Source organism: Eurosta solidaginis, chromosome 1 (genome assembly GCF_040869045.1).
Source record: "Eurosta solidaginis isolate ZX-2024a chromosome 1, ASM4086904v1, whole genome shotgun sequence".
In the NCBI taxonomy this organism is placed as follows: Eukaryota; Metazoa; Arthropoda; class Insecta; order Diptera; family Tephritidae; genus Eurosta; species Eurosta solidaginis.
In genome coordinates, this window is record NC_090319.1 from 369366160 (window position 1) to 369393142 (window position 26983).

The 26983-nt window shown below is 37.1% G+C and overlaps 1 protein-coding gene across 6 annotated transcripts in view; it reads left to right on the top strand.

The window, feature by feature from the left end:
- The window catches only part of 5-HT7 (5-hydroxytryptamine receptor 7), a 361000-nt gene that overhangs the window by 151598 nt on the left and 182419 nt on the right, over positions 1 to 26983 (top strand). Inside the window, exon 3 of one of the 6 annotated variants that reach the window (XR_010949138.1) lies at positions 2524 to 2774. The exons of the other annotated variants lie outside the window; for them this stretch is intronic. The gene's annotated coding sequence lies outside the window, so the exon portion shown is untranslated. Of the gene's footprint in view, positions 1 to 2523; positions 2775 to 26983 lie in introns of those variants that run through there. 6 annotated transcript variants of the gene reach the window in all.

A 26983-nucleotide genomic window follows, 5' to 3' on the forward strand; every position in this document is an offset into this window, starting at 1 on the left:
GTATGTTCGTACTTAATTGAAATCATTATTATTTGTTTGACTTGTATTAATTATATGTTACCACAGTAATTGTAATAGATTAATCTATGTTCTAAAGTTAAATACAACCCTTTAGGGTTTTCGTAAAATCATCACATTCAATGCATACTTGAAAACACAAATTAGCAACCCTCGTTATATTTCATGGTATAGCTTGTTATTTGATGATCGACAAAATTCACTTGGCTTTGAGTTTGCGAATTATTCGGACGATTATTATTTTGGGCTACACTCCAAGCACTAGCAATTCTCCAAAGAATTCTCCAAAGATCAATAAATACAAATTATTGTACAGCAAGTACTGTATTCTTTTATTTATTTTATTTTATTATTAAGCTACAATAGCAAAGCACCGCAAATCAATTTTAGTCGCTTCTGCTTGCATAGCAGAACAACAACAAAACGAAGGGTCCCTGCTCGCTGTAGTTACAAAGGAAGTGCGGGCACATTGTTGCTTTGGGCAGTACTCCTTTCCTTTTTATTAAATGAGTTATAGTTTACGCCCATCGAGTAGACCCGCGTTTCAAAGCTATAACTTAGCAAAAAATAGTTTCGAATCAATGATATTTCACTTACCAAGGTTTATTGTAAGAGGAAATGGGGAGACATTTTTTTTAAACGGGCGGTGCCACGTGTTACGTAGAAAAGAAATTTATCTGAAATCAAATGTACAATTGTAGCTTACGCTGAGTACACAATGTTCGGTTACACCCGAACTTAGACACCTTTACTTTTTTTACTATGGGTTCATTAATTTTCAAGCAGACGATGTACAATGATGACAGATTGCGCCATCGATGATTCGCCCTCGGAGGCTAGGAGATCCTCCTTTGCCCTATCAACCATAGAACCAACACTGATGCCAGATCCCACCATCGGGGGACGCCAACATTGTTTTCGCTCTCCAGGTCAGAAGCCCTGCTCACCTGCGGATTTCTTCACACCGGAACAGACTCTGAGGAGAGGAGCTATCTCACCTGGAATGGGTTTGGTAGATCATGAGGACCACACGCTCGATACCATAGGAGATAGCCTCCCTCATGTCAAAGAGAGGACCGGTGGATACTGCGGAATTGGCATTTTCCGACGTGGCCCAACGGCTTCCTCTACTCTAAGGACTCACCAATTATGTGTCGAAAGGTTTGGGTTGCAATATCTCAAGATATCAAGAATTTTTTCTCTGGCTAAGAAGCTCGGGAGGGCAATCATACTAGAGCCCTCGGTCGAAGGGAGAGATCCCTCCGTTCCACGGCTTCGAGCCTAGCTCCCTTCCAGACCTCCCGAAATAGAGGCAGCTTTAATAGAAAAAATTAATTTTGACTTCTTGAGAAGAACTTCGTCGGCTTCTTAACAGTAACAACCGATACCGACAGTTATCGATGTCGAGTTATTTTCGTCAAATTATAGGCTCGCTATTGCCAAGTCATCGGATTCCTATTGGTCTCCTATTGCTTGTTATCGATTAGTTACAGAAGTATCAACTATTTCATATTGACATATTATCGATATCTGTTTTATATGAAACCGATAAGTTGTAGATAAAAAATCGATAGTACGTCGAAAACAAATTGGTAGAACTCCGATGTGAAGGCGATAGCTTTTGAATATCAAATCCATAACCTTTGTTATAAAAGCGATAACTTTTCGGTAAACTACCGATAACATATTGGCAAACTTCCTATAATAAACGATAAATTGTCGATTTCAAATCGTTAGCCTTTTCGATAACAAATTGATAACTATCACACAAATCTATATATTTAAGAAAACTTTTCGAAAACAAATTGATAGCTTTTCGATGACCAATCGATAACTTATTGAAATTAAATAGAGATCTTTTTGATAATAAATAAATTAAATCTGTGTCATAAAAAACCGATGTGACATCGATAACAGATCGATAGCAAAATTGAATAAAACAATTTTTGTTGTGTTTTATCGAAGATTATAGAAGTATGGCCGATATATATTCGGAAATAGTTGCACATTAACATTAGAATGGATTGATAAAAAGTTGCAAATTTCCGCCCCAAAAATTTTAAACTTATGTTTAAAGGGTCTCTGTAAAATTTTTTGCAATATTTGAATTTTTAATTTTGAAGTATTTGGCCTTGAGGAGGAAGTCCGCTGAATGTCCTGTTTGCTGAAAAATCGATAAAATTTCGATAAATTTTCCAAAATAAATACATGAGACGCCGATAAAAGATTGGTAATACTCCGTTGTCAAAAGAATAACTTCTTAAAAATGTGTCAGTAACTTTATGATAATAAATCAACTTAGCGATAACCTTTCAATAAATAATCGATAACTTTTCAAACCGATAGCTGGTTTGCGAGTTTTAATGCTTCGATAGCAAAATTGACACCAAAGCCTTCTGTTTCGGTTGCGACTTAGAGTTTTACTTCTAATCTAAGCATTAAAGATTTAACACAAAATATAATATTTGCTTGTATTAATTTAAAAATTTCCCCCCCCTTTTTCAGGCAAAAATAAACACATCTACAAATTCTTCAGTTAAAAAGGTAAGCTTGTTTTTTTTTTACTTTGTAATCGCTGTTTCTTTATATTTTTATTGTTTTTATTGAACATATTATTGGGAGCAAAAACAAATATTTCTACAACATTGATGAAAGTATTGGCAGTGAATTTTGTATATCGATCGATGTGTATGTGAAAATCTACTAAGTGAGTGGTATAGTTAAAGTTTAAGTAAAAAAATATAAGTGGGAGTGTGCTTCTAAGTTGGCAGAAAACTGCAAGTATCACATTCGCAGGAGTTTGGCTTATATTCGGTTTAAGTTTTTATTTATTTTCTTTTGCATTGTGCTAATCTTATATACTACTAGAAGACCCGGCAGACGTTGTCCTGCCCTAAATTTGGCCTATCTGCATACATTTTAATAAGCTTTTTTTGTCTGACTCGGCCCTCCCCCCTCTTCACTTTTTCCTAATCCATTTATTCACTCCTCCCTCCGGCTTTTTCGCTTCATCTATATCCATCTTTGTCTCATTCTATCTCTTTCTCAATCTCCTTCTCCCTTTTCTCTTCTCTCAATTTCTTCTCATTCTTCTGCATCCCTTATAGCCTGTCCCAGAGGGTGGTATGTATGTTATTCCAGTCCCAGTCCCAGTCTCACTCCGAGTCTCAGTCCCAGTCCGTCTCTGGATAATATATTACTCTGTACTAAAGCACTCATCAACAGCTTTCATTTGATATCCATATTGTATAAACACTGTCTAGGCATTCACTGGCCCACGTTTTGGCCTATATCTCGAGACCCTAGCCACCCAGGGGTATGAAAATTACCCTCTACATAACTAAGAACTCTCCTGAATTAAGAAAAATGTCATAGTACCTCTAAATCGCGGGCCCCCTACACACGGGGTGCAAAACAAATTCAAAATCGGTTCAGTAGTTTAGGCGTCCATCGCGGCCGAAAATGTTGTGACATGTGTTTTTTATATATTAAAATTTCTATTTGCTGTTTTTATGTGCAGGTTCCTTTTTCGCTCTTATTTGGAATCCAAATCTATAAATAAAGTTTTGGTTGTAAAGATGGAGTGCTGTTAGCGAGATCTGGGCATTATTGGTCTTAATGCTTTTGTTTAGATATATTTTAATAAAATAATTTGTTAAAAATAAACGATTGTGAGCACACAAAGAAATCTATTTGTACTATGGCACTATTGTGAATATTAATTAGAACTAACACTGCATTACCGGCAGTTGCTAACATTCGCCAGATGGCAGCGCAAGCGCATGTAAGTTCATAGATGTTTGATTGATAGAACAGCTGATTTCTGTTGATATTTGATATGGGACCTTTGTATTTTGTTATGCAAGATCCACACGGATTCGGCTCGTATTTGTTTAAGTCAAAATTAAGGGCAGATTGACAAATGATTGTTTTCGTGAGAACAGAAGACATTCTGAATTTAAAATATATGGAAAAATCTAACAATTCTTCAAATTTCCAATACCTCAGCCGTTAATCAGAATAGAAGAATTTAAAGCATGTCTGTAGCATATTTTTTTATTTATTGACTATGCGACCTGATGATTTTTATAACAAGTACGGTTAATAAAAAGTCTTTCCTGAACATTGAAAAGTCAAAAACTAGCTTTCTAATGCATTTTCAAGCGCACATATATCTTGACTCAGTCTGTTTTTTTTGTTATTTGGTCCACAAACTTTGAGGCACCGAGGAATCGTTTTGAGATTTGAAAAGGATGTAGCTCCTTTAGTCCGTATGCCATATGTAAGCGTAAATTTATTGAGTGCCCCCTCCCATAAATGCAGAAGAAACCAAATAAGGGCGTTAAGTTTGGTGTAACCGAATATTATATACTCAGCGACAGCTTAAATTGTAGAGTTCATTTCAGATAAATTCCCTTTTTACGTAACATTTGGCACCCATTTAAAAAAAAATTCCTCCCAAATGCCGCTTACAATAAAACTTGGTAAGTGAAATACCACTGATACAAAACTATTTTTCGCTAAGATATAGCTTAATATTCTAGTCTACACCCCTTTTAAAGTAGGTGTAGGTTAGGGATGGGTGTAGGGATGGGTTAAACCCGTCCAATTTCACAAGGAATATTTCCTGCTATAAAGAAATTATGTGTACCCAATTTTATTACGATATGTTTATTTTTCATCGAGTCATGGCTCCTGAAACATAGAAAATTTCTTAATCAGAAAAGGGGCAGTGCCACGCCCATTTTAAAATTTTTAAATATTTCCTAACTGCTTGTTATAATTCTATTTAGAAAGTAAAATACCATTAATATCAAGCACTTTTCGCAGGGGTAGAGCTCATTATATGCATCTACGACTCATTTAGAAATCTTTTCTATAAAAGTGGGCGTGCTCCTTAACCGATTTTGTTAATTTTTCTTCGAGGCATTCCTTATAGTAAAAGCATGCTCTGCTGAATTTTGTTATGATAGGGATAACGGTTGTTATCTATGATTTATAATATTTGTTAAATTGATTTTATCACAAGTGGGCGGTGCCACGCCCGTTTTCGAAATTATTTTAAAATTTTTATCAAGTGTCTCAATATCAGTCTACACATCAAATTTCAACGTTTTAGGTGTATTTACTAGTTATATAGTTACTAAATAATCAGCTTTTCTGTGTATTCCAAAATGTTATATTTATTAAAAGTGGGCGTGGTTATCATCCGATTTCGCTCATTTTCATTACCAATCTATTCTGGATCCAGATAAGTTCGTGTACCAAATTTGGTGAAGATATCTCAATAATTACTGAAGTTATCGTATTAACGGACAAACGGACGGACCGACAGGTCATGGCTCAATCAAATTTTTTTTCGATACTGATGTTTTTGATATATGGAGGTCTATATCTATCTCGATTCTTTTTTACCTGTATAACCAACCGTTATCCAATCAAAGTTATAATACATTTATAATATATTTATAAAAGTGGGCTTGGATATAATCCGATTTCACTCATTTTCAATACCAATCTATTGTGCCATAGAAGCAAGTATACTGAATTTGGTGAATATGTCTCAATATTTGCACAAGTTATCGTGTTAACGGACGGTCAGACGGGCAGACGAAAATGGGATCTGACTATTGTTTTCTAAAAAAATGTGTTTTTTAATTTTTGTTTTCTGAATTTATGGGGAAGGCACTTTATTGTACCTCTTAATTATTCGAAATTATGAACACACAAACTAGCGAAATTTACTTACTTACTTAATTGGCCCTTAACCGTTTAAACCATTATGGCCGTCCAACAAGGCGCGGCAGTCGCTTCTTCGCTCTGCCCACTGACGTCAGTGACATTGAGCAACACCAATAGCTCAATCAGCATTGATAAAGACCTCTCCGATCCTTTCCTAAACGAGGGTTTAGACAGGGTGATCCCCTTCCGTGAAATGTCTTTAATTTATGCTGGAGAAAATCATACTAGCTGCAGGCAGGTTTCTAAGCTTATCTGCGTGTGTAATTGCCCGAATAAAGATCAAGATATCTGGCGGTAGTAGGCTTCTTCTATCACTGGAAATTTTTCCTATTTTGAAATGTCAGGGCAGTTACATATAGCAAATGAAATAAGTCAGATGCTAAGGTGGAGGGTTTTGTTATTTGTAACAACATCCACTCATGAATAAGAAATCTGTACAATCGCGCATTCTCCACAAATCTCATTTCTATAAGCATATTCAAATAACAAATGTTAACCATAACATATGTTTTGTTGGTATTAAAATGTGGGATTTAAAAGTTTCCCAATTAAATATTCATTACCAACCGTTTCCAGGAATATGCATGTTTAAGTGACAAGCAAAAGAAAATATAATAATAAAAGTTTACAAATCCAAATCGCAATATTTCTGGAAGGGTTCGTCGAGTAGAATATGAATTAAGGTAAGACATTTTCCAAAGAATTCCAAGATTTTGAGTTACGGGTAATAAACTGGTTACAGTTTGGCGCTATGTTCTAGGTACGAACACACACGCATACAGCTTGAAGCATTAGGAGGTCAGCAGATTTTCGTATCAAAAGAATAAGGAGGGAGATGGCCCTTCGTAGCAGAATGCGATGGAGGGAGTAGATTAGAAAGAACGGTGTCGAAGATTACACCTACAGGGAGATGGTTGTCAATTGGCCACAAGTCGTGAAATCGGGAAACCACAAAACGACAGCTGCATGACAATTAGACGAAAAAATATAAATAAAGTTGTCGCCTCTCACTCTCCGTCCCCTTTTACTGACTCCTCTCTCTGCACCTCTTTCACAGTCTATGTCTTTTAAATTTTTCTCTGTATCTCCGTCCTTGCTCTATCTATCCCTATACCTCTGTCATTGTCTAACTCTATCTCTTTCTTAGTCTCTTTCTCCTTCCTAGTTCTAGTTTTTTTATTTTTTCCCAGTCCCAGTCCTACAGGGTTGTATGTATTTGTGAATGTTGTTTCATACAAAAATAAAAACACAAAATTTTGTCCAAAAAAGAACAAATTAAATGGTGGACCACCCTCACCGTTTTAGCCTACTCAATATGCCCAAAATATTTCATGAGAAGCAGTCTAGCCATTTTGAAGGAGTTCAGCCACAAACACTGTGACACGAGAATGTAATATATAAGATAACTAGAAGACCCCGCAGACGTTGTCCCGCCCTAAATTTGGCCTATCTGCATACATTTTAATAAGCTTTTTCCGTCTGACTCTGCCCTCCCCCTCTTCACTTTTTCCTAATCCTTTTATTCACTCCTCCCTCCGTCTTTTTCGCTTCATCTATCTCCATCTTCGTCTCATTCTATCTCTTTTTCAACCTCCTTCTCTCTTTTCTCTTCTTACAATTCCTTCTCATTTTTCTGCATCCCTTATTGCCTGTCCCAGAGGGTGGTATGTATTTATTCCAGTCCCAGTCCCAGTCCCACTCCGAGCCTCAGTCGCAGTCCCAGCCCTAGTCCTAATCCCAGTCCCAGTCCGTCTCTGGATAATATATTACTCTGTACCAAAGCACTCATCAACAGCTTTCATTTGATATCCATATTGTATAAACACTGTCCCGGCATTCACTGGCCCACGTTTTGGCCTATATCTCCAGACCCTGTTCCTGTAGTAACCATCGCGTGAGGTTTACGCAACTTGTATTCAAGTTTGAACAAAATCGACAGACGCATCTGTTCAAACACCGGCGACCAACTAACACACATTTTAGCCTTTCTTTTTATATATATAGGTTTTTATTTTTCACACTTCACTATAATATTAAAACGAAATGCAGATTTTCGTTGCTTTTGAAATTCGGATTAAAATTGCACATGGAACAACTAAAGACTCTCCTGTATTAAAAAAAATATCATAGTACCTCTAAATCGCGGGCCCCCTCAAACTACACACGCACTGCAAAACAAATTCAAAATCGGTTCAGTAGTTTCGGAGTCCATTGGCCTCAAACTTGTGACACGTGTTTTTTATATATTAAGATAAATACTTGGCGCAATTTACCTCCAAGCTGATTTGCGTCGTGCTACTTTTTAATATTTCCTACCTTTTCTTATACCGACTTCGAACGGCATCTGCAAGGCAGATGAAGTTTCACAGAGAAGCTGAATTTTCGATGTTGCTTTGCTCGGGACTTGAACGCAGAACCTTCGGTGTGGTAGGCGGATCATGCTACCACCACATCATGGAAGCCGGTGAAATATAAATAAAATCTGCATAAGTTAATTAAGGCGCTTAACTTAGAAAAAGATTTCCTGTACAATACGTTACTCGCAAGGAAAACATCAGTAGTCTATATAAATTTAAAGGGTATTGCATATATAATTTTCAGGGAAAATACCAATATCTTCCTTTATATTTTAAGGAAAACTCACCGAAAAGCTACTGATTAATTATTTCAAACATACTTGTAAATTTCCAGAATTTGAAACCAATCTTTAAGGTATGTTACAAATAACTACTTCGGAAAATGCAGGGATCTTTTCATGTAGGCTACCAAAATCCTACCTCTTAATGTTCATGTATTGTTTTGGTATAATACCCGAAAATGACAAAAAAAAAAACAAGTAAGGAAGGCTAAGTTCGGGTGTAACCGAACATAACATACTCAGTTGAGAGCTATGGAGACAAAATAAGGAAAATCAATCTGGGGTAACCCTGGAATGTGGTTGTATAACATGTGTATCAAATGAAAGGTATTAAAGAGTATTTTAAGAGAGAATAGGCCATAGTACTATGGATGAACGCCATTTAGGGATATCGCCATAAAGGTAGACCAGGGCTGACTCTAGAATTTGTTTGTACGATATGGGTATCAAATGAAAGGTGTTACTGAGCATTTTAAGAGGGAGTAGGCCTTAGGTCTATCGGTGGACGCCTTTTCGAGATGTCCCCATTAAGGTGGACCAGGGGTGATTCTATAATGTGTTTGTACGATATGGGTATCAAATGAAAGCTGTTAATGAGTATTTTGAAAAGGAGTGATCCTTAGTTCCATAGGTGGACGCCGTTTCGAGATATCGCCATAAAGGTGGACCAGGGGTGTCTCTAGAATGTGTTTGTACGATATGGGAATCAAATGAAAGGTGTTACTGAGCATTTTAAGAGGGAGTGGGCATTAGGTCTATAGGTGGACGCCTTTTCGAGATATCGCCATTAGGGTGGGCCAGGGGTGACTCTAGAATGTTTGTACGGTATGGGTATCAAACGAAAGGTGTTACTGAGCATTTTAAGAGGGAGTGGGCATGAGGTCTATAGGTGGACGCCTTTTCGAGATATCGTCATAAGGGTGGGCCAGGGGTGACTCTAGAATGTGTTTGTACGATATGTGCATCAAACGAAAGGTGTTACTGAGCATTTTAAGAGGGAGTGGGCATTAGGTCTATAGGTGGACGCCCTTTCGAGATATCGCCATTAGGGTGGGCCAGGGGTGACTCTAGAATGTTTGTACGATATGGGTATCAAACGAAAGGTGTTACTGAGCATTTTAAGAGGGAGTGGGCATTAGGTCTATAGGTCGACGCCTTTTCGAGATATCGCCATTAGGGTGGGCCAGGGGTGACTCTAGAATGTGTTTGTACGATATGGGTATCAAATGAAAGGTGGTAAGGAGTATTTTAAAAGGGAGTAATCCTTAGTTCTATAGGTGGACGCCTTTTCGAGATATCGCCATAAAGGTGGACCAAGGGTGACTCTAGAATGTTTGTACGATATGGGTATCAAACGAAAGGTGTTACTGAGCATTTTAAGAGGGAGTGGGCATTAGGTCTATAGGTGGACGCCTTTTCGAGATATCGCCATTAGGGTGGGCCAGGGTGACTCTAGAATGTGTTTGTACGATATGGGTATCAAATGAAAGGTGGTAATGAGTATTTTAAAAGGGAGTAATCCTTAGTTCTATAGGTGGACGCCTTTTCGAGATATCGCCATAAAGCTGGACCAAGGGTGACTCTAGAATGTTTGTACGGTATGGGTATCAAACGAAAGGTGTTACTGAGCATTTTAAGAGGGAGTGGGCATTAGGTCTATAGGTGGACGCCTTTTCGAGACATCGCCATTAGGGTGGGCCAGGGTGACTCTAGAATGTGTTTGTACGATATGGGTATCAAATGAAAGGTGGTAATGAGTATTTTAAAAGGGAGTAATCCTTAGTTCTATAGGTGGACGCCTTTTCGAGATATCGCCATTAGGGTGGGCCAGGTGTGACTCTAGAATGTTTGTACGATATGGGTATCAAACGAAAGGTGTTACTGAGCATTTTAAGAGGGAGTGGGCATTAGGTCTATAGGTGGACGCCTTTTCGAGATATCGCCATTAGGGTGGGACAGGGGTGACTCTAGAATGTTTGTATGATATGGGTATCAAACGAAAGGTGTTACTGAGCATTTTAAGAGGGAGTGTACATTAGGTCTATAGGTGGACGCCTTTTCGAGATATCGCCCTTAGGGTGGGCCAGGGGTGACTCTAGAATGTTTGTACGATATGGGTATCAAACGAAAGGTGTTACTGAGCATTTTAAGAGGGAGTGGACATTAGGTCTATAGGTGGACGCCTTTTCGAGATATCGCCATTAGGGTGGGCCAGGGTGACTCTAGAATGTGTTTGTACGATATGGGTATCAAATGAAAGGTGGTAATGAGTATTTTAAAAGGGAGTAATCCTTAGTTCTATAGGTTGACGCCTTTTCGAAATATCGCCATTAGGGTGGGCCAGGTGTGACTCTAGAATGTTTGTACGATATGGGTATCAAACGAAAGCTGTTACTGAGCATTTTAAGAGGGAGTGGGCATTAGGTCTATAGGTGGACGCCTTTTCGAGATATTGCCATTAGGGTGGGCCAGGGGCGACTCTAGAATGTTTGTACGATATGGGTATCAAACGAAAGGTGTTACTGAGCATTTTAAGAGGGAGTGGACACTAGGTCTATAGGTGGACGCCTTTTCGAGATATCGCCATTAGGGTATATGTGAAGGCGTTCTCGTGATATCCACCAAAATGTGGACCAGGTGATCCAGAAAATCATCTGTCGGGTACTGCTAATTTATTTATATATGCAATACCACTAACAGTATTCCTGCCAAGATTCCAAGGGCTGTTGATTTCGCCTTGTAGAACTTTTTCATTTTCTTCTACTTAATATGGTAGGTGTCACACCCATTTTACAAAGATTTTTCCAAAGTTATATTTTGCGTCAACAAACCAATCCAGTTACCATGTTTCATCCCTTTTTTCGTATTTGGTATAGAATTATGGCATTTTTTTCATTTTTCGTAATTTTCGATATCGATAAAGTGGGTGTGGTTATGGTCAGATTTCGCCCATTTTTTATACCAAGAAAAAGTAAGCTCAGGTAAGTACGTGGGCTAAGTTTAGTAAAGATATATCGGATTTTGCTCAAGTTATTGTGTTAATGGCCGAGCGGAAGGACAGACGGTGGACTGTGTATAAAAACTGGGCGTGGCTTCCACAGATTTCGCCCATTTTCACAGAGAACAGTTACCGTCATAGAATCTATGCTCCTACCAAATTTGAGAAGAATTGGTAAATTTTTGTTCGACTTATGGCAATAAAAGTATTCTAGACAAACTAAATGAAAATGGGCGGAGCCACGCCCATTTTGAAATTTTCTTTTATTTTTGTATTTTGTTGCATCATATCATTACTGGAGTTGAATTTTGACTTAATTTACTTATATACAGTAAAGATATTAAATTTTTTGTTAAAATTTGAATTTAAAAAAAATTTTTTTTAAAAAGTGGGCGTGTTCTTAATCCAATTTTGCTAATTTTTATTTAGCACATATAGAGTAATAGTAGTAACGTTTCTGCCAAATTTCATCATGATATCTTCAACGACTGCCAAATTACAGCTTGCAAAACTTTTAAATTACCTTCTTGTAAAAGTGGGCGGGGCCACGCCCATTGTCCAAAATCTTACTAATTTTCTATTCTGCGTCATAACGTCAACCCATCTACCAAGTTTCGTCGCTTTATCTGTCTTTTGTAATGAGTTATCGCACTTTTTCGGTTTTTCGAAATTTTCGATATCGAAAAAGTGGGCGTGGTTATAGTCCGATATCGTTCATTTTAAATAGCGATCTGAGATGAGTGCTCAGAAACCTACATACCAAATTTCATCAAGATACCTCAAAATTGACTCAAGTTATCGTGTTAACGGACGGACGGACGGACGGACGGACGGACATGGCTCAATCAAATTTTTTTTCGATCCTGATTATTTTGATATATGGAAGTCTATATCTATCTCGATTCCTTTATATATGTACAACCAACCGTTATCCAATCAAACTTAATATACTCTGTGAGCTCTGCTCAACTGAGTATAAAAAAAAACTACTGGTATATTCCAGTTTTTTGTATTTCCTATTGTACTTAAATAAATTCACATATACATGAAGTATATAGGGCAATTTTATCCCGAGGCCAATTCTGTTTAACTGAAGAACTACTGGTAAATTATCTGATAATTACCGAATAAATATCAGTAGTATGTTTCCAGGGTATCGTAATATGAAAAGAAAGTGTTCGCCTACGGCGCTTTTTTTACTTTAATAGTTAATGCTAAAAATAATTTTAAATCTTATTGTAATAGACAACAAATATTTCGAATTAAAATTTATGCGACTTTTGTTCTGCAGATTTTTCGACATGAAGTACGAGGTTGTTATGTCGGATAGGGATTATTGGTTGAAGGAGCAGCCGGATCTTGGCGATAGGCTGCAGATATATACTGACGGTTCCAAACGGGATAACAACGTGGGTAGCGGTGTCCTTGCACCTTAAACTGGGGTGGAATCTATCCTTTAGCTTACCCGATCATTGCAGCGTCTTTCTGGAGAAAGTGCCTGCTATAAATAAGGCCGCTGATCACCTGAGAAAGGCTGTATTTACTCTAGAGCCAGGCTGCACTGAAAGCACTTAGATCGCTCACGTGCAAGCCCAGGACAGTAGAGAAGTGCCGCAAATATCTTAACGAGATCGCTGAGCAAGCTTCCCTCAGTCTGGTATGGGTGGCTGGACACACGGATATACCGGGCAATGAGGGCTTTCGTCGTCCTGAAAGGGATTTACTATGCCGCTCGCTACCTGTAAGCTCACTTTGAAAGTGATTTTCCTTAGGGAAGCGGGTGGGAGATGGAGCAATCTTGAATCCTGCTACCACACTAAGCTCGTGTGGCCTGAATGGGACGCGAGGCGCAGAAGAAGTATCCTTCTTCTTGGAAGGGGGGCATACTATCTCTGGTGGTTGGATATATAACCGGCCACACAGCAATCGGGGGGCACGCACAACGGATGGGTGCTCTCTATAATGATTACTGCAGACGAAGAGGATGCAATTTTTGTAATTCGCCTAAATTAAAATTTCACTTATTTTCTTACGAGGCAGATTGCTAAAAATTTGGGTAGAGGAGAAAGGGATAGAAGAGGACGAAGATAGAAAGAGATAGAGGGATCGATGGAAGAGAGGAATAGAGGAAGCTAGAGAGAAGGAGAGGGGGAGAAAGGCAGAGTGAGGAACGAATAAAAGGAAGGAAAGTAAGGGATGGGGGGAGGAGGGTCCTAGAGGGTTGTGTGTATTTGTGAATGTTGTTTCATACAAAAATAAAAATAAAAAGTTTTGTCTCAAAAAAAAAAAATTAAATGGTGGATAGGGGGAGAAAGGCAGAGTGAGGAACGAATAAAAGGAAGGAAAGTATGGGGATGGGGGGATGAGGGTTGTAAAGTAAGAAATAAAAACTTCTTAAAAGTCATGCCAAAGTTAGCACAGAACAGCATCTGGCAGGTATGCTAGTTCCTATATAAAGATATGGAAATTATGTTTTTCAGCTACATTTAGTACGAAATTTCACAACGAAAGCTAATTTCCATTGAAAAGCTACATACATCTTATGACTGCACAATAATTTCGCAAATGTTGTTTAATTTTCCTCTTTTCTTTCTGTGTTATATTACTCTACGTCCATGATGGTTGTAGCATACTTTCAGGCAGACTTTCTAATTTAGGGAGTATAGCAGAGAAACCTATTTTTAGAACTTTCGGATACGAATATTTCAAAAACAGAACCATTTTAACTATTTCGACACCAAATTAGGATTATAAGTACAGAAGAGTTTAAGAATGTTTGCTGGGTTGGAGCTGTTTTGGTCGATATGTATAAAGAAAAAACCAAGAGTTTTTTCTTTTCTCTTCTATGCATTTTGACGCATCCGCGTCATCATCAGGAAGTCTATTTTATTTTCAAACAAACAACATGAAAATAAAAAAGAAATCATTATTTTCAATAAACATTACAAATTCAACATTAAAACAATAACTCACAATAATTTAATTAGTTGTACAAACACAATAATATCACCGGTTCAGGACAATCGACACATTCATTTTTCTTATTTTCTATTTTTGTTTTTATCATTTTTTATTATTGCTGTATAAGCACTACTTGTATTGTCAATGTCTTCTTTAAAATTCATGACATTCGTCATATGTTGGTGGATGCGGAGACTTTCCAGTGTCATCCTCCTTTTGCATTTTCTCTCAACATCTAAAAAGTTTAGGAATGATTTGCCGGTCTATGTAATATTTTGTTTAAGCCCTTTAGTTACAGTTGAGTTTCTTTCATATAATTTTACTAATCGCGAAGCCTGAATGAAGCGTATCAAATCTAAGAGAATTATTGTGCCACAATCCAGAAAGTTACGTTTACAGAAACGAGGTTTGGGTAGTTGCGGCCAGAACAAAAGATAAAAACAACGTTGAAACATTTTGGTGGAAATATAAAATTCGTGACGATTCCTCTCAATTTGTAATTGACAACGGAACACAAGCCCATGGCCGTTATTATTACATGAAAAAATATAAATTGGATTTAGCCCATTACAGCATAACGTTCGATATATCGGACGTTAATAAAATTAAATTTGTATGCATCAAGTTTGTGATGTGTGGAGGCTTAAATGGTGTAGTCGAAAGGAAATTATTTCTTCAACAATGGCAAACCTTCGTTTATCGATCCGTCATAAAAAGTTTCCGTTATTTTACATTTACAGTATAGCGGATTGCAAGCAGAAATTTTCACGCAAAGGGTAAAATATTTTTTTATATTTTATTGGTATATTTTCAGAAAATTTTTTAATGACAAGTGTTTATTAGTGTATGGGTGTGTTACTAAGCAAAATATGAAAAATTACGAAGTTTGCGTTATTAGGAAACATTTCCTGAAGTATTTAGTTGTGACGTCCGATATATCGAACGTTATGCATAGCAGGCTCTAAGTTTATTGGTCTGTTGTTTTTTTTAGATTGACAGTAGACGAAATTTTGAGCCTTTTGGGGCGATGATGAAAGTACTGACAATGGAAACATTATTTATGTAGAGCCACCAATCGAACTTGAACAAGCCACAGATGAAGACAGTGACAAATCGGACGAAGAGCACAATGGTAATTTGAACCACTTAGGACATAATTTATTGCGAACTCCGTCCTTTTTGTACAAATAAAAGATCTAATCAAGATCAGCGTTTGCACGAGGCCTCCTCGAGTAGCGAATGCGAAGATGATGAACCACTCTCGACCTTGAAGAAATGGCTACAGCCAGCCAAGAAAGAAGGGTTGACTTATGGAACAAAGATTTTCCAAATTTTACTTATACAGAATTCAGCCCACAAACATCATCAGAAGAGGCTTGTAACTATAAAACTCCTGTAAATTTTCTAAATTATTTTCAATTAAGTAGGATTTGATCGAACAAATTGTGGGGCAAACCAATATTTACGCCGGGCAGAAGAATAAACAGCTAATGATTACTGAAGATGAAATTTTGTGTCATTTTGGGAGGAATGCTACTCTCAGGATATGCTTTCCGAAAATATAAGATATAACAGGTTCGAATCAATACTCTAAAACTTGCACCTCAATGATAATAGCCAAATAGGTTCATCTTCTGACAGACTGTATAAATTGCGTCCATTACTAGATAGCCTAGGGAATTCTTTCCAAAAGCCCCACGGCATAGAGGAACATTACAGTGTCGATGAAAGCATTATTCCGTATTACGGAAAGCACTACGCTAAACAATTTATAAGGGGAAATCCCAATAGATTTGGATTTAATAATTGGGCTTTGTGTGCAAGCACTGGATATATGGTTGCCTTTAGTTTGTACACAGGAAGAAGTGTTGAGAAGTAAAGTTACCATCTGATAATGGGATAAAAATATAATTTGACAATTTCTTTACATCTCTAAGTTTGATGAAGCACCTCCGAGAAATAGGATTTTATGCAACTGGTACTTTACGAGCTAATCGCACAGAAAATTGTCCTCTGAAATATGTAAAAATGTTTATAGGAGAAGACCGAGGCTACCGAGGCAATAAAGACACGGACTCCTTGTTTGCATTTAGGAGGCATGTAGCTCGAACTCTGCTTGTGACGCGCGGAACTCCACCACATCAAGGACGAAAACCAGCTACAGCATTATCAACTACACGTTTTGATTGCCTGAACCATTGGATTGTTTCAATAGATTCAGAACGCCGGCATGCAAATAAGTGTGAAGGGAAGTTGAAATACAAGTGCCTCAAATGTGAAGTAGGTCTCCATCCGAAGTGTCTCATGGAGTATCATGTAGCGCCCAATAAATAAATATATGTTTATATTTCCTTATTTTCAGTAATATTTCAAATAAATTTTGCTAGAAGCCTTAACACTTTTTTATTTCTCATGAGGTAGCTTAAGGTGCCGGTGTGCATAGCGTTCGATAAATCGGACGGTTCGTTTACAACAAACTACAGACAAATGTGTAACTTTTCTCTCACTACTTGATAAATATGATCTCCACAACCCGTAATTTTCACTGAAACTTATTATAAGTATATGGATAAACTTTATGCACTAATCGGTTAAGCCATCATAACGATGTAGGTGCTCATCCCATACGGGTAAGCACTGCAGTTACATATAATACTAAACAAGGACAGTTTTTGTTTGCACCATTTAGAAGCGATAACAACAAATGGTTCATACGACCTGTTTCAAAAATTGGTACGCTCGAAAATGTTTTGGAAAGTAATAAATGGAAATATCATTACTTGTTAATATCGTACAAGACAATACATGGAAAAACGTTCATATTCGGAATTAATGACGAACAACCAAAGTCGAAATATTGGTTTATCCGGCGTTTAAATGATAATGGAACTATGGGCGCGGAAACCGATAATACTATCCCTTGGGGTTGAATTAAAGCAATAGCGAAAATCAATCTTAACGGAGACAATTTTTTATATGCGTAGAATACGGCCGGAATTGAGCCGTTGACCGATGACGGTAAATTGGGCCGCCCTGAAAAGTACCTTGGCTCAAATAAAAAGGTTGATGTTGTTGCGTCTTACAACTCCCTACGATATGGCAATGAAGAAAAAGCGTTTATTTATGTACATAGTACTTCGTCAAAAGCTTGGATTATAAACGAAGTTGGATTTGGCGGCACGTCGTTGGTCGAAAGAGATCGCGGCACTTGAGATATGGCCTTTGAAATATCTTTCATATTACCAATAGAAGAGGAAAATTATCTGTTTGCATATAATGAAGCAACGCGCCAATATTTCATTCGTTTATTATCGGCAATTGGCAGAATGGGAACAATCGCGGATGCATCTGTGATTTCGGATAACAAATTTGGCTATTCTTCTTAGCAGCTCTTTCAACGGTATGTAAATACATTTTGTTCATCAAGAACGCTTGTATGAAACACGAAGACTTATTTAAGAAAGAGAAAATGTAACTGTATCAATTTAACTAACAAAAATTCTATGTATATTCACACATAATTGGCAATTTTATTGAAAATACTTAAGTTCATATATGACAACGTTTAAAATTTGGCGCAAATGTTTTAATTTAAATTTTCAACTTTGAAAATTTCTCCATTTAAATAAAATAATTGAAAAAAAAAAATTATCTATGTTATTGTTGTTGTTGTAGTCATGCCAGGCCCTATCCAATACGTTCGATCAATCACAAGCACCCCAGCGGGTTAGTAGGTCAGATTATACCCGCGGTAGGTATGCCTGTCGTAAGAGGCGATTAAAATACCAGATCCAAGGGGCTGTGTAGCGAAACCCTTCTGGTTGCCAGCGCAATATATATCTTCTCCAAACACAATTGTCAACCTCACCTATCCGCGGCGAATCCTGTTTCACTAACAGACGAGGCTCTGGCGACCCCGAGCTCCTTATGGAACTTGGGAGTAGGGAGGGAGGGATGGCCTGAAGGATAATGTGACCATATAAATCGTTCCCGAGATCGTCGGGCTAGCACCTTGATGGTGCTGTATTACCGGAGCGTACCGGATCTGTACCCGGCAAAGGACCATCACATCGATATCACTCCCCAAAGCCTTCGGGGAGCAACCTTATCGCTACAATAAAAACAACACCACTCACAAGTTGTTATCAATATCCTCTAACAGGAGTCGAAGGAAACTTGCTGTTTCAACAGGGTTGGACAAAAGATATAAGTGTGTTAGAGGCGTTGGTTCGACATTACAATTGGTTGGCGTCATTCGGGTATGTGTTTCAAGCAGGACATACATTGGATATGTAGGGGTGGATTCTGGTAAATAAGAGTTTATTATTATTATTATAATATCCAACTCGAAGTTGAGATAGAGTTTAGCGAATCTCCCTGGTGAGGTTGCTTTCCTCAACTGCGAGTTCAGGGTATTTTCCTTTAAGAAAGGGGTTCTCCGGGTACTTGTTGGCCTAGCAATCCACTGCTTATTGTATATTACTCCGAACCGGGTTTGTAGGTTTTCATCAAAACCTGTTCAGCATTTCATATCTTCCCTTTATAACGAGTATTCCCACCGCACAGTGTATATGATGTTCTGGAGACATAATAAAACAATCCCCGGCAGTTGACTGGGTGACTTAATGACATCCCTGGTCTCTAGATAAAATTGCGGCTTTATGCTCACCAAAACATAGGTCCTCTACGTATGTCACACGTCATCTACGTAGTGGCCCAATATGGCCGATGAAAATGGCGGCCGCCGTGGCGTGGTGTTAGCGTGCTCCGCCTACCACATCAAAGATCCTATGTTCACACAAAGTTTTTCTAAACCGGCAGTGATTTGGCAAGCACTTTGAGTATATTTCAGCCATTCATACGGAATCGCACATTACAACTGCGTGATGTAATGTCCCTTAAGCTCAGAATCTCACGGAACTTTGAAGTATCCATTGTGGACAGGACCCACTGGGAAATAGGAAATCCCTATAACGACCCTGACTCAGAGGTCGGGTTCACGGATGGATCGAAATTCGATGACGGAAGAACGGGTGCCGGCATCTATGGGCCGAACTTCAAGAAATCGATACCAGTGGGATGTTACCCCTCCATATTTCAGGCAGATATTCATGCAATAGAAGTCTGTGTTAGAGAATGTCTGCCGAGAGGCTCAACATCGAAGAGCATCTACATTAAGTCGGACAGTCAGGCAGCCCTTCGTGTCTTGCAATCCTACACAGTTATATCACTTTAATGCCCTTGGAGCCAAAAACAAAGGTTTTGTTAGGATGGCTTCCCGAACATCAGGGACATGACGGTAATAAACATGCAGATTACCTAGCAAAGCAGGGTGCTATCGTAGCATTCTATGGTCCAGAGCCCTTTTATGGACTTACAAAAGCACACCAGGGAAACGATAAGTAACTGGGAAACTAAACCATTTAGACGTCACTGGATTGACTGCCCAGGGAAAAGACAGGCCAAACTGTTTATACTTTCGGCAACGAAAGTATCAGCCAAACTCATTAATATAAGCAGGGAGGACCTAAGAACTCTTACTGGGTACTATACGGGGCACTGCGGTCTACGATATCAACTAAATAAGTTAAATCTATCCCATACCCAAATTTGTCGTTTCTGTGAGCTGGATGATCAAACGCCGGTTCATATTCTCTGCGAATGCGTCGCTCTGGCTAGGCAGGGACTATCCCATCTAGGTGCTGCGACTCTTAATCCCTATGTGATATGGAGTAAAAAGCCTGAAGTGGTACTTAGATACATCAAAAGCCTCCCGATACAAAATTAGGCTGAAATGTCTTGCACAATAGATCTGTACAAAGATCGCACTGCTTCCAGACCTAGTAATAATAATAGTAATAATTTGTCTGCCATGAAAAGCTTCGCAGATGCCATTCGGAGTCGGCATAAAACTTTCCGCCAATTTGTAAGAAAATTTAAAAATGGAAGAGAAGCTAGGCCTAAAATCTATCCGAAGGTTATCGCCTGTTACATTTATTTATTTATTTAAACAAAAGTGGGGATGGGACACCACCCTTTGGCAAGGCGTGTTTAACTCTTCTGGACTTTGATGTAACGTTCCTGAACTCCACCGATGACTGCCGACCACGCAGGTTATTTGCAGTCCAACTGTTTTAACTGGGAGGAAGGCTGAAACTTTAAAAGGCGCACTGTAACGTGCTTTGATTTACTCCATTAAAAGCTATTGATAAGTTTAGCGCTACGTGTATTGTTCTATGGTAAAGTTTTGATTCAATCCGAAATTTATGTGTGTCTTGATGGCGTTAAGCGTGGTGGTATGTTATTTTTGGAAGGCGTGCTGATGATTTGAAAGCCGCAGGAGTGCGGTAAAATGAGGGAGCGGAACGTCTTGAAGTGGCTTATCTACTGGCGGTAGCAGAGATATCGGACGATATAGGCCTCCTTCGTTAGCTGGGTTCCCAGGCTATAGTAGCGGTACCACCATTGCCATTGTCTATTTTTCAGGAATTGCGAATTTGGACAGCGACAGCTTTAGATGGTTCAGAAAGTTTGATGGCTTGTTCGATTTCTTTTACGGTACTTATGTGCGGCCCTGCCATCTACTTAAATTTTCGACTAAGGAATACATTGCATATTGCCGGCAGAAAGAGACTGCGCACTTCTTCGCATCGGATAGCACTTTATCACCGAAGGTGATGCATATTTTGTATGCAATACTTTTCCTATATATACGACTTTTTGTCAATCGGAAAAGCTTCCTTTGTAATAGCCACCCTAATACAATGTACATATCTTTTTAAATATATATATATAAACCCTAAGTACATGTGACATTTACATGCCACAACTATATTTATATATTTTTATGTATACATGTATATATATGCATATGTGCATACGTAAAGAGATATGCATGCCGGCATGTAAAATAGTGTAAAAGAGAGATAAAATTCGGTAAGTTCATATTACACCGAAAGTTTGTAGTTCAATTACATATTTATGTTATTTACATATATTTGTACACAAAGGCCTTTAATCACATTACAAATATTGGGAGTTAAATCAGTGGTGCACTCGAGAGCTTAGAAGGGCTTTGGAAAACTATTTGGCGTTCACCTATACATTGACACATTGAAGGAACCATCACATAAGCAGTTTTTCAAATGGATGCGCTTACAATCTTATGGATGAGTATAGTGTACGTATTTTTATAGAGAACGGCAGATCGAGCGACAGTGGCACCATCTGACATGAAAAAGTAGCCAACTTCCAAATTTTGTTGCAAACAAAGCATAAGCAGAAGAATTTGACATTTGATTTGGCTAAGGGTGCTTTCACACTTAGCAATTTGAAATTATTTTTCCACTCGGTGGTACTTTTCCTAAATTTTTTCCCAGTTAAAAACTGCAATTTAACAAATCAACAGGACAAAAAATATGTTAGCAAATATTTTTCTAGTACAGTGAGAATATTTACAAGAGTACTTACACGAACCAAAATAAAAGAGGTTTTTTTGGAAAGGCTGGCAGCGTTTAAATCAGGAAATTTGTCTGATTGGCAGGATCCGACTTAGGTGGAGGGCAGTGTAACGCATATTAGTATCACTAAGCGATAATACCATCACTAAGCCGATACTAAGCAGTATGTACATAAACAAATCAATTATCATCTACACACATCCATACAAGGCAACAGAGAGATAATCACAAACGCATCAGTATTGCTCACATATACACACGCATATGGATACAAACTACAAATATACATGTATATAGCTAATTACAAGTAGGAGATATGTACAGCAGTTCTAGCAGGCGAAACGTCTAGACTGTAGTAGAAATATGCGAATGAAGCAGCATAGAGTATATAAGAGTGCAAGCTGATCAATTATTAATCAGCTTGATTTAAGCACGCTATCAGTTGCAAAGTAATTTCAAAGTAGTCTAATAAAGACCATTTTGTAATACAGAATATTGGAGTGTTTTATTGAACAGTTTAGCAATACGAACGTAAGCAGAAGGTTGCAAATAAGCAGAATTTCCCTAGATTCGTTACAATATATACAAACGCAACATCTTGCGTGATTGTGGCGATGTTATTGGCAAGTATAAGATTGCGTTGAACACATTTGAAAAACTTCATTGTTGCTCGCCCATCAGTCTTCATCTATGGCGGCATTTGTTGGCCATCAGTTTATATGTGTGCGTGTCAGGTGCTTGACGCTTGCCCGCAAACGACCATACAAAATAAAGTAATGCGCTCATGCGCCATTTGAATTGAGTGTTCGTAGCGTGCGCACGTAAATATATCGGCATCGGATAATGATTTTTTGTTGCTTGCAACTGCAGCAATTTTATGAGATAAAAATAAAAAGAAGCGAAAGAGTATTGATGTTATTTATGAACTGTATTTCATTGAAATAAAATAGATTTGGCTATTGCGAATCGTCGGAGCCAGCCCCACTTCTGCTACTTTGTTCCAACCGCAGTTTTTCCCGACGGTAATTTCTTTTCACGTCGGCCAGTGCTGCGTTCGGGTAACTCTCCCAATACATTACGAATAGAATCTGATACTGTTTCGCCTTTTCGTCCCGATTACAATATGCTTCCAGCTTTACATTCCATAAAGCTGATAAGCATTGGTAAGTTTCAATTAATTTTAAAATAAATTGATTTTCTTCAGCACATTTCATCATCTCGAACGTCAGCACACAACGGAGACACTACTGCAAGTAATGCAGACTGCGGCACGCACATGCAAAGCAAAAAATCGAAAAATTTAGATTTTTATCATTCAAAAACTGTCAAAAAATACGTGTGACACGATGCAAGTATGTGTGTGACCCGCCACTCACACATATCAACTGCTGGCCAGCAAATGTTGGTGTGTCCCGCCGTAACTTTTGTGAGTTCTTTAGCCAATTTTATCTCACCTACATGTGAGCGCAGCGACAGCCACTCAGTAAAACTAGCAGTCAATAAGTTTGAGCTCATTCGTGAATTCAATGCTCAAACATTCACCACGTAAACACGTATTAGTAAAAAAAAAAAAAACACTGCCTGTGTTGTGCACCACTGAAATAAATACTAGTAAAGCTTTCAAACAAGATCTACATATGTGTTGTAATTTATTATGACAAAGAAAGTAATTTATTAGCTAAAAAGCGGAAATACATTTATAATACATATATACAATTGAATGTAAATATTGAAGTGCATATCCATGTGTTGAAATAAATCTATTGCTACTAAATTATGTTTGCTCATCCTGACATACATATGAAAATGTTTAATATAAATTTTATGCACAAATAAAATGGAATTTATGATTTAAAGTGCGGAAGAAATGCTTTTATAAATGCATTGTACTTCAATTATTAACAGATAATTAGTCTTTCCAAGCGTAATTTGTGCACTTAGTTATTATGGATTCTTTTGACTGACTCACTGTGTTTCGTGTAGAACAAGCTAGCTGGACAAAATTATTTTATGAGATTTTCCGTTTCATATGCAGTCATTTATTACAACTACGTCATTTCTTCAGCTATATGTTCTTTTTTTTTTATTTTTTTCCAAAATTTTACTTCATATGCATACATTTGCTTATTTCATTTACAGTAACTCATGTGAATAAGTGACATAGATCCAAAAATATTTAAAGGACTTAAGAATATTACTTTTTGTACTTAAATTGAATGAACTACAAATCTCAATACTCTAAAAAATTCTAAAAATTCGGAAAAAAAATTTAAATTTTTTATGAAAATTCGTCGAATTTTTCAAAAATTTTTTAAATATAATTTAGTTTTTGTTATAGATCGTTACAAATTTTCTTATGGGAAATTAGTTAAAATATGAAAATTCGTCGAATTTTTCAAACATTTTTTATATATAATTTAGTTTTTGTTATAGATCGTGACAAATTTTCTTATGCGAAATTAGTTAAAATAAATTTGCGAAAGCGAAAATTGTAAGAATTGTCCAAAAAGGGGTGTCTACTTATTTATGTGATTGACTGTACATATGAACATATTTTGTATTTATTTGAGTATTTATCCTGGCACTACAATTTTTACAAAATTATTTTATAGTACCAGTCCGGAATGTAAAAGTAAATTACAATAATAATAATAACAATGTAAATAATTAAATTAATTATGTGAAAATTACTTATTACAAAAAGTTAACAGTAAAATATCATACAAAGTGGAAAAGACTATAGATTTAAATTAAAAAAAACCTGATCCAACAAAAGGTTATAGGGTAGGTTATCTTTTATAATTATGTTATTATTCGCTATCATCACTTTCAATCGATGAGTCACTTGTGGAATAGTCATGAGCATCAGCAACACTACTGTGAAAGCTTGAAACAACTGGGGTATTTATTGACTCCTCAACATTATCGGGGGACAGTAAATATAAGACTTCTGAAGTCAGACTTTAACATTTTTTCCTAGATATCTCCCTAAAACTGTTAACTAAAGGATCCGATGTTATAAGCAACAAATTCATAAGATCTCTATTCGTGGCTTCAAGCGACTGCTTTTGTGTGTTATCATCCCTGAATCGCCTCAAATCTTTGTTACGGGCTTCCTGTGCTTCCTCAGAAAGTTGACCAATAGGTAAAATTGCTGATTTTATAATCTCAGTACTATGCACTAAGATTTTATGAACTGTAACAGGCATACTAAACCATGGATAGAGATCTATGTATAGTTTTTTAGTCTCGACCGCAAATTTTTCAAATCGTTGGATATTTATATTGTACCCAGATGCTAATGCGCGAAGGAGAGTGTTTAATCTTTTGATGAGCGTAACATCCAATCCCGTAATCTCAGCACTAGCCTCAGAATTTTCGAAAAACCTACGAGCAGTATTGCCGTCATTGGTATTGCCGAAACCTGGTTTTGGTTTATCTACTATCAATCCAAGTTGTGCAGTATTTATATTACATTCAGATATTGGCGTAGGTGCTACCAAATGGGGTGGTTTTGTGTAGCGTTCCTGTGTGGTTATACCTGAATTAGAATTGCTTTGTATGTACCTGTTTTTATGCCTTGGTGACTGGTGCGGTAGGTTGTGGCAGGTTGAAGTCAGCGATCTTCGCCTTTTTGCTTTTGGTGTGCTCTTGTTGATCATTCGCGTTTATTTTTGTGCGTTTTATGGCTACGTGTTTATTCCCTGTACCTAGGAATTGGTTTTGCCGTTTGTAGATCAGCTTTAATGGTTCAAATATCTCGTCGGAGCTGGTACGTGCATACATCCTATTTTATTTGTAGAGATAACTAAATCTGCAAAAAAAAAAAATTAAAAATAGGTGTGCAAGAATTCGCAGTAGTTTTTTCTTTCGACTATTAGAGAATACTCGCGACTATAACATATGTAAAATTTAGCCCGGATGTCTGCGGATGTATGTAACTTTTTTGTCCCTAAATTTAAAAATATAGAGAAAAAAAAGATTTTCTTCTTAATAACGGAATGTTAAATATATTGAAAATACTCTAATTGCGAAAGAATTACTTTTAAAAAATTTTACTTACCTTCGAGCTTAGAATCCATCAAAAAAATTATATAAAAGTGTTCACTTAAAACAAATATGTAGCTTAATATTCAACAAGAATTTTGCAAATTAATCAATGTATTTTACGGTCACTCCTACCTTCTTACTTCAATTACTCAATATATATGAGCATAAGTATCAAAAAAAAGCAAAAATCCCGTTATTTTGTTTGTTTTCTTTCATTTCTCATTACACTTTTCTTGGAATAAGAACTTTGCTTTTGTCCAGATAGCTTGTTCTACACGAAACACTGTGCAGCTATGTGATTTCATCAAACTTTGTGAAGTTATTTATTTGAAATTTAAATGGTTTTTATACTGAAAATGTTTGCGAGGGTGAAAAATTTGTATTCTTAATATAGCATTGATTCTATGAATTTAGTTCGGCCTTCAAATACACGGCAGTACAGCGATATTATAAAAAGGTTGGTATTTTGGTGCAAATTATTTGCTTATTTGTTGCGAAAACAAAAAATTTGGTGCGCTCTTTTAAATCCTTTTTTTGGGGTGCCTCGCTAAATTCATGTGAAGCTAGCGAACCACCCTCGTCATACTGACATATATGACACAGATCGAAATTCAACTAAGCTGGTATTTTGTTGCCTTTTAGGTGGTAATGAATTGCACTCAAAAAAAAAAACTGAAACTTGCGAAATCCCAAAACAAAAAGCTCAAAAGCACAGTCTCAAAATTTTCTTTTCGCCCAATGCGTGACAAATTTCATCAACATCATATTTTGTGTTGTATAAGTAGTGATAGAACTTTTAAAAAAAGTATCGATAAATGTACTCATTTAAAATACTCTGATCGAATTATCGATGCTATTACTCATATTCAGTGAAAGTTATCGAGTATACTCGATTCAAGTGAGTGCTTCAGAAATTTTACAAAAAGTGAAGAAACTTTGTATTTTTATTTTAAAAGAGAGCGTTTTACAGTAAACTGGTAAGAAAGTTGCAGTTCAGGCGAAACCAAACACTATATACCCAGTTGTGAGCCTAACATATAGAGCTTTTCAAGTCAATCTTTCCCATTCGAAAAATTTTATATCTCCAAAATTTAGCAAAATTAGTGAAAATGTTAA